The sequence below is a fragment of the Schistocerca serialis genome, chromosome 8 (genome assembly GCF_023864345.2).
Source record: "Schistocerca serialis cubense isolate TAMUIC-IGC-003099 chromosome 8, iqSchSeri2.2, whole genome shotgun sequence".
Classification (NCBI taxonomy): Eukaryota; Metazoa; Arthropoda; class Insecta; order Orthoptera; family Acrididae; genus Schistocerca; species Schistocerca serialis.
This window is the reverse complement of record NC_064645.1, coordinates 378,829,325-378,843,006: the sequence shown is the minus strand read 5'-3', so window position 1 is coordinate 378,843,006 and position 13,682 is coordinate 378,829,325.

Here is a 13,682-nt window from a genome sequence, read left to right as displayed (position 1 = left end):
CACCACGAAGATGAAGTGCTATAGACGCGAAATTTAACCGACAGGAAGAAGATGCTGTGATATGCAAATGATAAGCTTTTTAGAGCATTCACACAAGGTTGGCGCCGGTTGCGACACCTACAACGTGCTGACATGAGGGAAGTTTCCAACCGATTTCTCATACACAAACAGCAGTTGATCGGCGTTGCCTGGTGAAATGTTGTTGTGATGCCTCGTGTAAGGAGAAGAAATGCGTAGCATCGCGTTTCCGACTTTGATAAAGGTCGGATTGTAGCCTATCACGACTGCGGTTTATCGTATCGCGACATTGCTGCTCGCGTTGGTCGAGATCCAATGACTATTAGCAGAATATGGAATCGGTGGGTTCAGGAGGGTAATACGAAACATATATATTATACTAGAACTTACATGTGATTACATTTTCACGCAATTTGGATGCATAGATCCTGAGAAATCAGTACCCAGAACAATCACCTCTGGCCGTAATAAAGGCCTTGATACGCCTGGGCATTGAGTCAAACAGAGCTTAGATGGAGTGTACATGTATAGCTGCCCATGCAGCTTCAACACGATACCACAGTTCATCAAGAGTAGTGACTGGCGTATTGTGACGAGCCAGTTGCTCGGCCACCACTGAACAGACATTTTCAATTGATGAGAGATCTGGAAGTGTGCTGGCCAGGGCAGCAGTCGAACATTTTCTGTTGACCGACACGTGTAACCAATGGCACCCCATACCATCACGCCGGATGATACGCCAATATGGCGATGACGAATACACGCTTCTAATGTGCGTTCACCGCGATGTCGCCAAACACGGATGCGACCATCATGATGCCGTAAACAGAACCTGGATTCATCCGAAAAAATGACGTTTTGCCATTCGTGCACCCAGGTTCGTCGTTCAGTACACCATCGCAGGCGCTCCTGTCTGTTATGCAGCGTCAAGGGTAACCGCAACCATGCTCTCGAGCTGTTGGTCCATGCTGCTGCAAACGTCGCCGAACTGCTCGTGCAGATGGTTGTTATCTTGCAAACGTCCCCATCTGTTGACTCAGGGATCGAGACATGGCTGCACGATCCGTTACAGCCATGCGGATAAGATGCCTGCCATCTCGACTGCTAGTGATACGAGGCCGTTGGGATCCAGTACGGCGTTCCGTATTACCCTCCTGAACCCACCGACTGCATATTCTGCTAACAGTCATTGGATCTTGACCAACGCGAGCAGCAATGTCGCAATACGATAAACCGCAATTGCGATAGGCTAATATCCGACCTTTATCAAGGTCGGAAATGTGATGCTACGCATTTATACTTCTTACATGAGGCATCACAACAACGTTTCACCAGGCAACGCCGGTCAACTGCTGTTTGTGTATGAGAAATCGGTTGGAAACTTTCCTCATGTCAGCACGTTGTAGGTGTCGCCACCGGCGCCGACCTTATGTGAATGCTCTGAAAAGCTAATCATTTGCATATCACAGCATCTTCTTCCTGTCGGTTAAATTTCGTGTCTGTAGCACGTCATCTTCGTGGTGTAGCAATTTTAATGGCCAGTAATGTAATTATCCTGATATAGCTGCACTTCGGGACCATCCTGAATCTGCTCTTAGTCGTTCTGTTGATGGCATATGGTGGCTGATACCCGTTAACGATATAAAACGTTTCCTGTGATTGCAGCAAACAAAATAATAACTATAGTAATACAAACCTCCCAGGTAAACAGGGCTTCTGCCAGGAGGCAGTAGGAAGCCAAGTGGAGGGTGTGCTATAGTCCAGTTAGCTAGGGCTCGTTGCAGTTCGCAACAACTACTGAGTGGCACTCCAGAAGACCACACTTTCCTCTCAGCGTAGCAGAGCCCTCACGCTGATGTCCATACAGTGTCAAGTATGCAAGCACTCAGCCAGTTGGTGACAGTTAATCAGTCAACATCATGTTCTAGGACCAACGAGGTGATACAGTTTCAGATGAAATGTGCTTTCGTAAATATTGCATTTTGTACTGCAAGCGAACAGCTTCAAGTGATGTTTTCATAGTCAATAACAGTTGTAAATTAGCCAGTACTGTGGCAAAAAAGTGTGTCAAAGTTAAGGGAATCTTTCCTTAATTTGTGTAATATAGTGAACTCACAGTGTACTAATTTGATGAGCCTTTTCCCAGAGCGATCAAAGAACCCAGAGTTATGGCTGGACAAAAGTCCAGGGTGTTTCAAATGAATGACCACCGATTTCAAAACTCCATATTTATTGATAATAACATACTACAAATAAGGGATGAATTGCGAACTGCTTACAAAATCCTAAAGTTTTAGCTACGCTATTCCAAATTCTCTATGTGTCCACCAGCAACATCACGAACATGTAGACAGAAGCTAAATTTGTCATAAATTTTACAAACTGTATCTGCTATCCTGTTCTTCAGTACTCCTATGTAACGCGGTAAAACAGAGAACAACACACATTCCTTCACATGTCCCCACAAGTAAAAGTCGCATGAGGTCATGACTGACGATCTTGGAGTCTAACAATGCGAGGCAGCGACTCGGGGTCCCCTGTGCCCTATCCAGCGCTGAGGCAGAGTATCATTGTTGTGCCAGTGTGGTGGAGCTCCATCCTACTGGAAAATGAAGTCATCGGAGTTAGATTAGATTGTATTAGTACTTGTTCCATAGATCATGACTACGACACTTCGTAATGATGTGGAACGTGTCAGGTTGATAAAAGGTGTCTATACAAGGTATTACATTACACAAAATATTACGTAACACTTTGGGGGGGGTTGAGGAAATTACCCACTTATTATGTCCAAAAATTCATCTAAAGAGTAGAAGGAGTTGCCATTAAGAAATTATTTTAATTTCCTTTTAAATGCTATATGGCTATCTGTCAGACTTTTGATGCTATTAGGTAAGTGACCAAAGACTTTTGTGGCAGCATAATTTACCCCCTTCTGAGCCAAAGTTAGATTTAACCTTGAGTAGTGAAGATCATCCTTTCTCCTAGTGTTGTAGCCATGTACACTGCTATTACTTTTGAATTCGTTCGGATTGTTAATAACAAATTTCATAAGTGAATATATACAATGTGAGGCTACAGTGAAGATCTCTAGCTCTTTAAATAAGTGTCTGCAGGATGATCTTGGATGAGCTCCAGCAATTATTCTGATTACACGCTTTTGTGCAATGAACACTCTTTTACTCAATGATGAGTTATCCCAGAATATGATCCATACGAAAGCAGAGAATGAAAATAGGCGTGGTAAATTAATTTAGTAAGATGTATATCGCCAAAATTTGCAATGACCCTAACAGCATAAGTAGCTGAACTCAAACGTTTCAGCAGATCCTCAGTGTATTTTTTCCAGTTCAACCCCTCATCAATCCATATACTAGAAATTTTGAATATTCTACCTTAGCTGCCGATTTCTGATCGAAGTCTATATTTATTAATGGTGTCATTCCATTTACTGTGTGTAACTGTATATACTGTGTTTTGTCAAAGTTTAATGGGAGCCCATTTGCAGAGAACCACTTAATGATTTTCTGAAAAACATCGTTTACAATTTCACCACTTAATTCTTGTCTGTTGGGTGTGATAGCTACACTTGTATCATCGGCAAAAAGTACCAGCTTTGGATCTTCGTGAATATAAAATGGCAAGTCATTAATATATATTAAGAACAGCAGAGGACCCAAGACCGAACCTTGCGGCACCCCATTCTTGATTGTTCCCCAGTTTGAGAAATCACCAGTTTTTTGCATATTATGTGAACTGCTTATTTCAACTTTCTGCACTCTTCCAGTTAGGTATGATTGAAACCATTTGAGCACTGTCCCATTAATACCACAGCACTTGAGCTTATCTAGAAGTATTCCACGATTTACACGATCGAAAGCCTTTGATAGATCACAAAAAATCCCAACGGGTGACTTCTGGTTACTCAGGGCATTTAATATTTCATTAGTGAAAGTATATATAGCATTTTCTGTAGAAAACCCCTTCTGGAAACCAAACTGACATTTTGTTAAAACTTTATTTTTACAAAGGTGTGAAGCTACTCTACAATACGTTACTTTTTCAAGAATTTTGTATAAGGCAGTCAGTAGAGAGATTGGGCGGTAGTTGTTGACATCAGGCGTATGCCCCTTTTTATGCAGTGGTTTAACAATGGCATACTTCAGTCTATCTGGGAAAATACCCTGCAACAGAGAGTTATTACATATGTGGCTAAGAATCCCACTTATTTCTTGGGAACAAGCTTTTATTATCCTACTGGAAATGCCATCAATTCCATGTGAGCTTTTATTCTTGAGAGAGTTTATTATCTTCCTAATTTCAGAAGGAGAGGTGGGTGGAATTTCAGTTGTATCAAAAGGTGTGGGTAAGGCCTCTTCCATTAACTGCCTTGCTTCTTCTAATGAACGTTTAAATCCTATTTTCTCTACAACATTTAAAAAATGGTTATTCAAAAAGTTTTCGACTTCCGGCTTGTTGTTTATCAAGTTTCTATTCGCTTTGATGGTGATGCCATCATACTGTACTCTTGGTTGCCCTCTATCCCTCGCAATAATATTCCAAATTGTTTTGATTTTGTTATCAGAGGTATTACTCTCAGACATGATGCACATACTTCTGGACTTTTTAATAACCTTTCTTAATGTAGCACAGTAGTTTTTATAATATTTGGCTGTGTCTCGTAAAGTTGTTTAAAAAGTCAGTTCTACGGTATCTGAAGATAGCTTATTCCTGTCACTGTGTTTTCATAAAAAAAAGAAGGGATCGTAGTCTTTTTCACGAGGAATGGCACAAAAAACGTTCAGTTTATTTGAGAGTCTTTCATGCTCAATAATGTCATAAAGGTTCTGCAATCCCCATATGCGCTGCACGTTATGTCGAATTACTTTATCGCTAACATGAAATGTTGTTTCATCACTGAATATTAACTGGGGTAAAAATACATCGTCTTCAATGCTCTCTGGCAGGGCATTGCTAAGTCCACCCGTTTCCTTTTACCACCAACACATCTAACAGTGACTTTCTGAAACTGTAGGGCGCGTCCTCTCCCGCCGGAGGTTCGAGTCCTCCCTAGGGCATGGGTGCGTGTGTTGTTCTTAGTATAAGTTAGTTTAAGTAGTGTGTAAGTCTGGCGTGGCCGAGCGGTTCTAGGCGCTACAGTCTGGAACCGCGCGACCGCTACGGTCACAGGTTCGAATCCTGCCTCGGGCATGGATGTGTGTGATGTCCTTAGGTTAGTTAGGTTTAAGTAGTTCTAAGTTCTAGGGGACTGATGACCTTCGAAGTTAAGTCCCATAGTGCTCAGAGCCATTTTGTAAGTCTAGTGAACGATGACCTCAGCAGTTTGGTCTTATAGGAATTCACGCACATTTGAACATTTTTGAAACTCTAGGCCATGCACTTTCCAACAACACACATTCCTTTTGCCGCCACGTCCCATGTTTCGTAATTATTAACGTCCAAAATCAGGTCATTCTTTTTGAATTGAGCTATCGTCTGGTTCAAACGGATCTAAGCACTATGGGACTTAACATCTGAGGTCATCAGTCCCCTCGACCTAGAACTACTTAAACCTAACTAACGTAAGGTCATCACACACATGCATGCCCGAGGCAGGATTCGAACCCGCGACCGTAGCAGAAGCGCGGTTCCAGACTGAAGCGCCTAGAACAGCTCGGCCACAGCAGCTTACCGTGCTGTTTCTAATGGACACATAGAACATGTGTAATAGCATAGCAAAAAACCTTAAAATTTTGTAAGTATTTTGCATTTATCCCAAGTTTGCAATATGTTTTTTTCAATAAATACGGAGCTTTTAAATTAGGTCATTCTTTTTGAAACACTACCTAGTCCCGCCTCGTCACAATAAAATGGTGACGACGATTGGGGCTTAATCAGCTCCAGCTGCCTGCCTGTTCACGAGATGTGCAAGCTTTTCTTACTGTTCCTGTTGTATTCTCTCGCATTTATGTATCCTGCTAGATTTCCCCATGTCTGAGCTGCCACAGGAAATGTCTGTAAGTGAAATTGCACCGTTTCGGGACCAGCAGATTGAACACCTGCTGCTGACTATCAGCCAATTGACGTCACTAATCAACAAACAAGCAACACCGCCGCCTGAAGCTGCTCCAGAATTTCGCCCACACCACAACCACGACAACGAGATGTCGGGCTATTGGACGCAATTAGCTGCACACTTCGTCGCCTACAAAATAACAGGTATGGAGCGCAATGCTTACTTTTTATCCACCATTGGTCCCGCAGTTTATCAACACTGTGTGAAATTGTGAGAAAAAAATGTTCCCGAGAACGTAACGTACGATGCCCCTGTGAAACTGTTAGATGACTATTTTCACAGTCAAGTCCATATAGCAGCTGCTCTGTCTAAATTTTTTCACCTGAAGCAGCAGTCTGCTCATACCGTTAAACAGTGGCTATCGGAACTCAAAGGTCTCACAGGCACTGCAAGCTTAGATGTTCCTGTGAAATTAACTATGGTAAAGTAATGTTGCCTAAAGCTGGTTCAAAATGGCTCTAAGCACTATGGGACTTAACATCTGAGGTCATCAGTCTCCTAGAACTCAGAACTACTTATACCTAACTAACCTAAGGACATCACACACATCCATGCCCGAGGTAGGATTCGAACCTGCGACCGTATCAGTCGCGCGGTTCCGGACTGAAGCGCCTAAAACTGTTACGCAGAATATTTTAGGTGCACCCACTGGCACCGCAATTCTGAAACTGTCAGATTTCTGCCGGCCGGAGTGGCCGAGCGGTTCTAGGCGCTTCAGTCTGGAACCGCGCGACCGCTACAGTCGCAGGTTCGAATCCTGCCTCGGGCATGGACGTGTGTGGTGTCCTTGGGTTAGTTAGGTTAGTTCTAGGGGATTGATGACCACAGCTGTTAAGTCCCATAGTGCTCAGAGCCATTTTTTTTTGTCAGATTCCTATTTAAAACCATTTCCGTCTGTTGTGGTATATCAAACAAGTGACGAGAGATTGATTTTCAGGCTCCTTGTGTTGCCGGCCGGGGTTGCCGAGCGGTTCTAGGCACTACAGTCTGGAATCGCGGGACCGCTTCGGTCGCAGGTTCGAATCCTGCCTCGGGCATGGATGTGTGTGATGTCCTTAGGTTAGTTAGGTTTAACTAGTTCTAAGTTCTAGGGGACTGATGACCTGAGATGTTAAGTCCCATAGAGCTCAGAGCCATTTGAACCATTTGAGCTCCTTGTGCTTCGGTTGTTAATAGTGCTCTAGTCACTCAGACTCACGTACTGAATTTTATTCATGTAACTAAGAAGAGTACTCTGACAGATAGTAACCACATTAGGAGTAAAAACTTCTTGTTTCGTAGTACACGGTATGGGCTACAAAACACTGAGAGAGAATATTTTTCTCTGTGCTTTTTGAGGCTTGATCGGAAAGATTGTCCTTGTCGCAATGTTAGTTGCTTTCAGTGTGGACATAAAGGTCACATTTAACTGTACGTTTACGAGGTAGGCGGGGCACAGGTGCTAGGCACGCGGCAGTCACAGCTTTTCTGTCAACACGTGTTCGCAGCGCAAGCGACACCACACACTGGAGCGTGAGCCGAACCAAGTACTACTACGTTGCGGAAAGCTTCCACTGTAATATGGTGCTTCTGTTTACCCGATAAATAAAGTCACTTATGTCAGAATCTGTAGCGCACAGCTACAGCAGCGTACTTCTATTTTTTTCTGCCGATAGTGGACATGAAATTTCAGTGCTTGGAGTGTGTAGTTTGCCAGCAACTTTACGGAGAATACAAAGTATGTTTCATTTCAAGTACTCAATTATAAAAACAGAGCAAATATATTTCTGTTTAAGTTATTTGATTAATTCAACTTACGCTCTCAGAACAGTGTGTTACAAACCAGTGTTTCTAACTTTTTATAGTAAGTACAAGGAACTATTAGAATCAGGAGTATGAAGGGCAAGATCTTCGAAGCGCACATCGCTATGAAGGACAACGCACAGCCACGATTTTTTCTTGCATGACATGTCCCTCATGTAGTATGCAAGCAAGTTGCTCAGAAATCACAAAGATGGCAAGACAATGGGGTTTCTGTAAGCCAATGGGCATCGTTCTTGGCAAGCCTTCCAGATAGTTTACATCTGTGTGCTGACTTTAAGGCAACAGTAAACCCACAGACTGCAGTGGATTATTTTCCTCTTCCACGTCCAGAAGAATTGATGGTCAGACTGGAGTAGATACTTTTCAAACACAGATTTGCGAGAGGTATACGTACAGTTACCGCTAGATGAACAGTCCAAACGATCTTTTGTGATACACATTGACTTAGCTTTGCTCCACTTTCGAAAACTGCCATTTCCTGGAACAGTTAACAGCGAATGTCCCTACTTGTACTAACTATATGGATGATATTTTCGACGCTGGTAGTACGCCTGCTGAACATTTAATAAATTTAGACTGCTTGTTTCATGTTCATTCTGTTGATGACTTAAAATGCAGCAAGGAATAGTGAACTCTGAAGGTCACATGATAGGTGCACGCAGCATGCGTCCAACTACATTGCGCTTGGCCGCAATAAGAGATCTCCGCCGGCCGGAGTGGCCGAACGGTTCTACGTGACAGTCTGGAACCGCGCGACCGCTACGGTCGCAGGTTCGAATGCTGCCTAGGGCATGGATGTGTGTGATGTCCTTAGGTTAGTTAGGTTTAAGTAGTTCTAAGTCTACGGGACTGATGACCTCAGAAGTTAAGTCCCATAGTGCTCAGAGCCATTTTGAGCCACTATCAGAGAAGTGGTTGGTTCAAATGGCTCTGAGCACTATGGGACTTAACTTCTGAGGTCATCAGTCCCCTAGAACTTTGAACTACTTAAACCTAACTAACCTAAGGACATCACACACATCCATGCCCGAGGCAGAATTCGAACCTGCGACCGTATCGGTCGCGCAGTTCCAGACTGTAGCGCCTAGAACCACTCGGCCACTCCGGCCGGCGAAAACAGGGAAGTCGACATAAAATACTCCAGACAAACCTGATTTGTGAGGGACCGATGGCCTTTGTAGTCCGGTCCCTTCAACCTCCACAAACCAACCAACCAACCGATTTGTGACGAAAGCGAACCACGGACCCATCGGACGCCTTATATTGTGGCACTTACATGCAATTAGCAATGTTAGCAAAGTGGTAGTCGCCAAGTGTGAACTTGCATCGTTTTCCTTTCAGTTCTTGCTCTGATGCGGTCAGGCAGGCTGATAGCTGTATTGATGTACAGAATATTTAATAATAAATCTGTACTTAGATATACAAAGTATAATTAAAAGCAATTGTAGCCCTCGGTCACAAAAAAGAAGTCTCTTGACCTAGGTTTCGGCACTGCTATGAGGGCCTTCATCAGAAGTAAAACACTCAGACTGGCATGTCACGTATAAAAATAAATATTTAGCGATAAAGCTTTAGTCACAAAATTTTTGATATAGAATACATGGAAGGCAAACCACTATGAGCTGTTCACACTTGTCGAGCTACGGTAGCGTCGGCAGTATATTTAGATGTGCAACCGATATTTTATAAGGCTGTATCTCTCCAATTCCTGTAATGATATCTAGAAGTTTTGGTACATCGGATACCCGATTTCTTAAAAATATCGACAATCCTAGTGTGGGCAGGGAGGCGCCATTGTCCACTGTTAACCTCCTTGCCTCCTAATCTATGTCCGCCCCTCCCCCAACGTCACGTGCGTCCGCCCTACATGACGACTGTGCAGAGGTTGGGACGGACGGACGGGGCTCAGCACAGCAGCGCCCTCACGCTGAAGTCAATGTAGCGTCGAGCACGCAAAAGGTTAGCCCAGGTTGGGACCTCACATAAGCAGTCAACGTCAACATATAGGACCAACGAGTTGTTGTAAGTTTCTCAAGAAATGTACTTTCGTATATTTTGCATTTTGTGCTGCAAGTGAACATTGTGTTAATCTGTGCATCAGGTGATGTTTTCACTGTCAATGACAGTTGTAAATTATCCAGTACTCCTGTGGCAAAGAAGTTAGTCAAAATTAAGTAAATCTTTTCATTCATTTACGTAATAAAGAGAAGTAATTCAGTGAAGCGCCAGAGAAAATAGTACGGGCATGCGTATTCAAATACAGAGACATGTAAACAGGCGGAATACGGCGCTGCGGTCTACCAGGGTGTGAAGAGGGCATATATAAGACAACAATGTCTGGCGCAGTTGTTAGATCGGTTACTGCTGCTACAATGGCAGGTTATCAAGATTTAAGTGAGTTTTAACGTGGTGTTATACTCGGCGCACGAGCGATGGGACACAGCTTCTCCGAGGTAGCGATGAAGTGCGGATTTTCCCGTACGACTGTTTCACGAGTGTACCGATAATATCAAGAAATAGGTGAAACATCAAATCTCCGATATCACTGCCGCCGGAAAAAGACCCTGCAAGAACGGGACCAACGGCGACTCAAGAGAATCGTTCAACGTGACAAAAGTGTAACCCTACACGATATTAGGCAGGTGTATCAGTTTCTTTGACTCTTCAGTGTATTTATTGTGTTACAGTTTGATAAGCATTCTCCCAGAGCCAACAAAGAACCCACAGTTATGGCCGGACGAAAATATTTTCGCCTGGTCACAACAGTTTGTCCACCAGTGCCTGCTGAAATGAACCCTATTCAACAAGCTTGGGAGCAGATGAAACTTGCATTGAGTCGTAGCATGGCCCTCTACACACACTGGTAGACCTCAGGAAGGATGCAGTCGAAGATTGGGACAGGATTCAGCGATATTGTCACGACCATCTTGTGGAGGCTCCAGGTATGTTATAATACAGAATTGCAACGACATGATACTACTATCCCTGTGATTTCGCAGGGAGTGTTCGCTTTCGAATAGACTACCTTGATTTTGCTCATTCTTTCGTTCCTGTTTCACTGCACAGTTACCGAGCGAGGTGGCGCAGTGGTTAGCACACTGGACTCGCATTCGGGAGGACGACGGTTCAATCCCGTCTCCGGCCATCCTGATTTAGGTTTTCCGTGATTTCCCTAAATCGTTTCAGGCAAATGCCGGGATGGTTCCTTTGAAAGGGCACGGCCGACTTCCTTCCCAATCTTTCCCTAATCCGAGCTTGCGCTCCGTCTCTAATGACCTCGTTGTCGACGAGACGTTAAACACTAACCACCACCACCACCACTGCACAGTTGATTTTTTACGTTTAAAATGTCTTATTCTTTCATTCTTTGCTGCCTTTTAAATTTAAGCCCATATAAGACCGCAGTTATGAAGATGACGTAAAATATTATTATATTGCAAACCCGCAGTGGCCCTATAACACTAACCTTGGGGTATGTCGCTCGTTTATGATGATGCCCCTCATTCTATATATGATATAATCATCGAGACGTCATGTATTCCCTTGAATGTCACATAAGTTTCGTGTTACTTACTTACGTGCTCCTTGCAAGGTCCTCCAATTTACTGAACTGTCAGCATCTGCCTCAACTACACGTCAGCAAACTCCGCATATAGCCTACAGCAAGGGTATCGACTGACCTCACTCAGCCTATCGTAGTTTTTAAAGCGTTTATCTTCAAACCTTTAATTTTGTAGAGGATGATAAATGTTAATAATTGCAGTAGACGATAGCCTCAAGGACGTTTTCAATTCGTTTCACAATATTACGGGTTTTTCTTGTTCTTTTCTTGTCCTACGTGAGCTCAACGAATTTGTATACAAGAGCCTTTTAGTTTATTTTCCTGACTGGTGGGATGCTCACGTTTAGAATCGCATTTGTTTTCCACAGTCCCTCTCGTAGGTGTGTTGTGAGTTCACTGAGTTATAAAGAGATCAGTGGCTCGTTTAGCTTATAAAGATTAAATAGTGCCAATACTTCATGAGAATGCTATGTAGTAGAGATAAATTAATTTGACGAAATCTTATCTGACAATAGCATGTAATCTGAATTAGTAGTTGTAATAAAGGAACAATGTACATCGGTGATATGGAAGCTTGGGTTGCATAGTAATGTGTGCTAAGCGGAGTAGAGCTGTAAATATTGCTCTACAGAAAGTTTTGGCGAAGAGAAGTAAACCATGTGTCTCACATGGGAAGGTTATATCACAGCAGCTTTCGACTAAATGATGCATCTCTTCAGCCGTAGGAGGAAGTGCAAATACAACATTTTTGGGAAATACGCTCAGGAAAATTGTAATATTAACTTTATCTTGTGAAAACCATGCAGATACAGTAATAATAGTGTAAAGAATATGAGACCAATTAAGAGAAAAAATGACTTGCTTGATGTTAAAATAGTGAGCGACAAAGTAGTAGACGAAATGAAGCCAACATTCTTTCTAGCAATTAAAAGCAAGGAAGATACTAGAAGCAGCTAGGCCTGGACGAACGAAGCTTTCTTCAATGAAAAATGGCTGCTGGTATCAAATATTGATAAAGACATGAGGAGGAAATTCCTGAAAGATTACGTTTAAAGTGGAGCATTGTGTGCAAGTGAAACGTGGACCATCGTAAATCCTAAGAGGAACTGAAAGCATCTAAAATGTTTCGAAGAACGTTAAAAATTAGGTGGACTTATTTTGTACGAAATGAAGAAGTACTCATATTTATGTGTGAAGATAGAAGTTTATGGAAGGCCGTTACAACAGAGATGTCTCAGACCAAATAATCCACAAACATCTCGCAACTGTGGCTGAAATATCAAAGGGCTTTGATACTTTGCAGACAGACAAAGAATTCTAACACCGCAAACATTTGGCAGGATGGCATCTCACTCTATCTATCTCTCATATGCAGTGCATCAAATCTCTAATGGTTTACCGGGGCTGAGATTGAAATGAGGGAGATAGCACATTCTGGTAGATATTTTAAGCCCTTCCTGAGAAACGTCAGGCCACCACAGTGTGGTCATCCTAACATACTGTCTGCTTGTGACATAATTTTTCAGAACTTATACATGCAAGTTTACCATATGCTGCTATTTTTTATGCTTTACGCTATTAGACATGAAGGAATTGAAAGAGTGCCTTGATTGACCTGAGCTTTTGTGATAATACTGTGGCACTGTATTATAATTTATCCTTCTCCTCTATAGTGAGCTGAGGTAAAGTGAGAGTAAAAATTTCTTTCTGTTGTGTGGTTAATTACGACGGCACTAATTTTAATTAACGGCAAAGTACTAATTCATGCAAAGGATAACGCGACACGTATACAGAACCAGTGCGCTCAATAATGGGGCTGGTAACCGTTTGCTTTACTCATGTCTGACAACAGACGTCTACTTAATTGCCAAAGGGGAATGACTAATTAATTTAGCATCACTTAAGATTGCTAAAGGAGGGCTCCTACTCATTTATAGCTGTGAAATGAAATCAATAATCAAGTAACTTGGACAGGAAAGGTAATTGTCTGCAAGTCCAACACATACTTTAACGTAACTGAAGATTTAATGTATATATGAACATGTTCTCGACTCGTTGCAGACATTGTTGTTACTGTCGAGTTGTGATGAAATTCCTAATCGTTCTCTTACTCTTACGCTACCAATTGTCACGCTATAAAGAGACAGGGTGGGGTCTCTCTCTCTCTCTCTCTCTCTCTCTCTCTCTCTCTCTCTTTTCCATCTCTCTCTCTCTCTCTCTCTC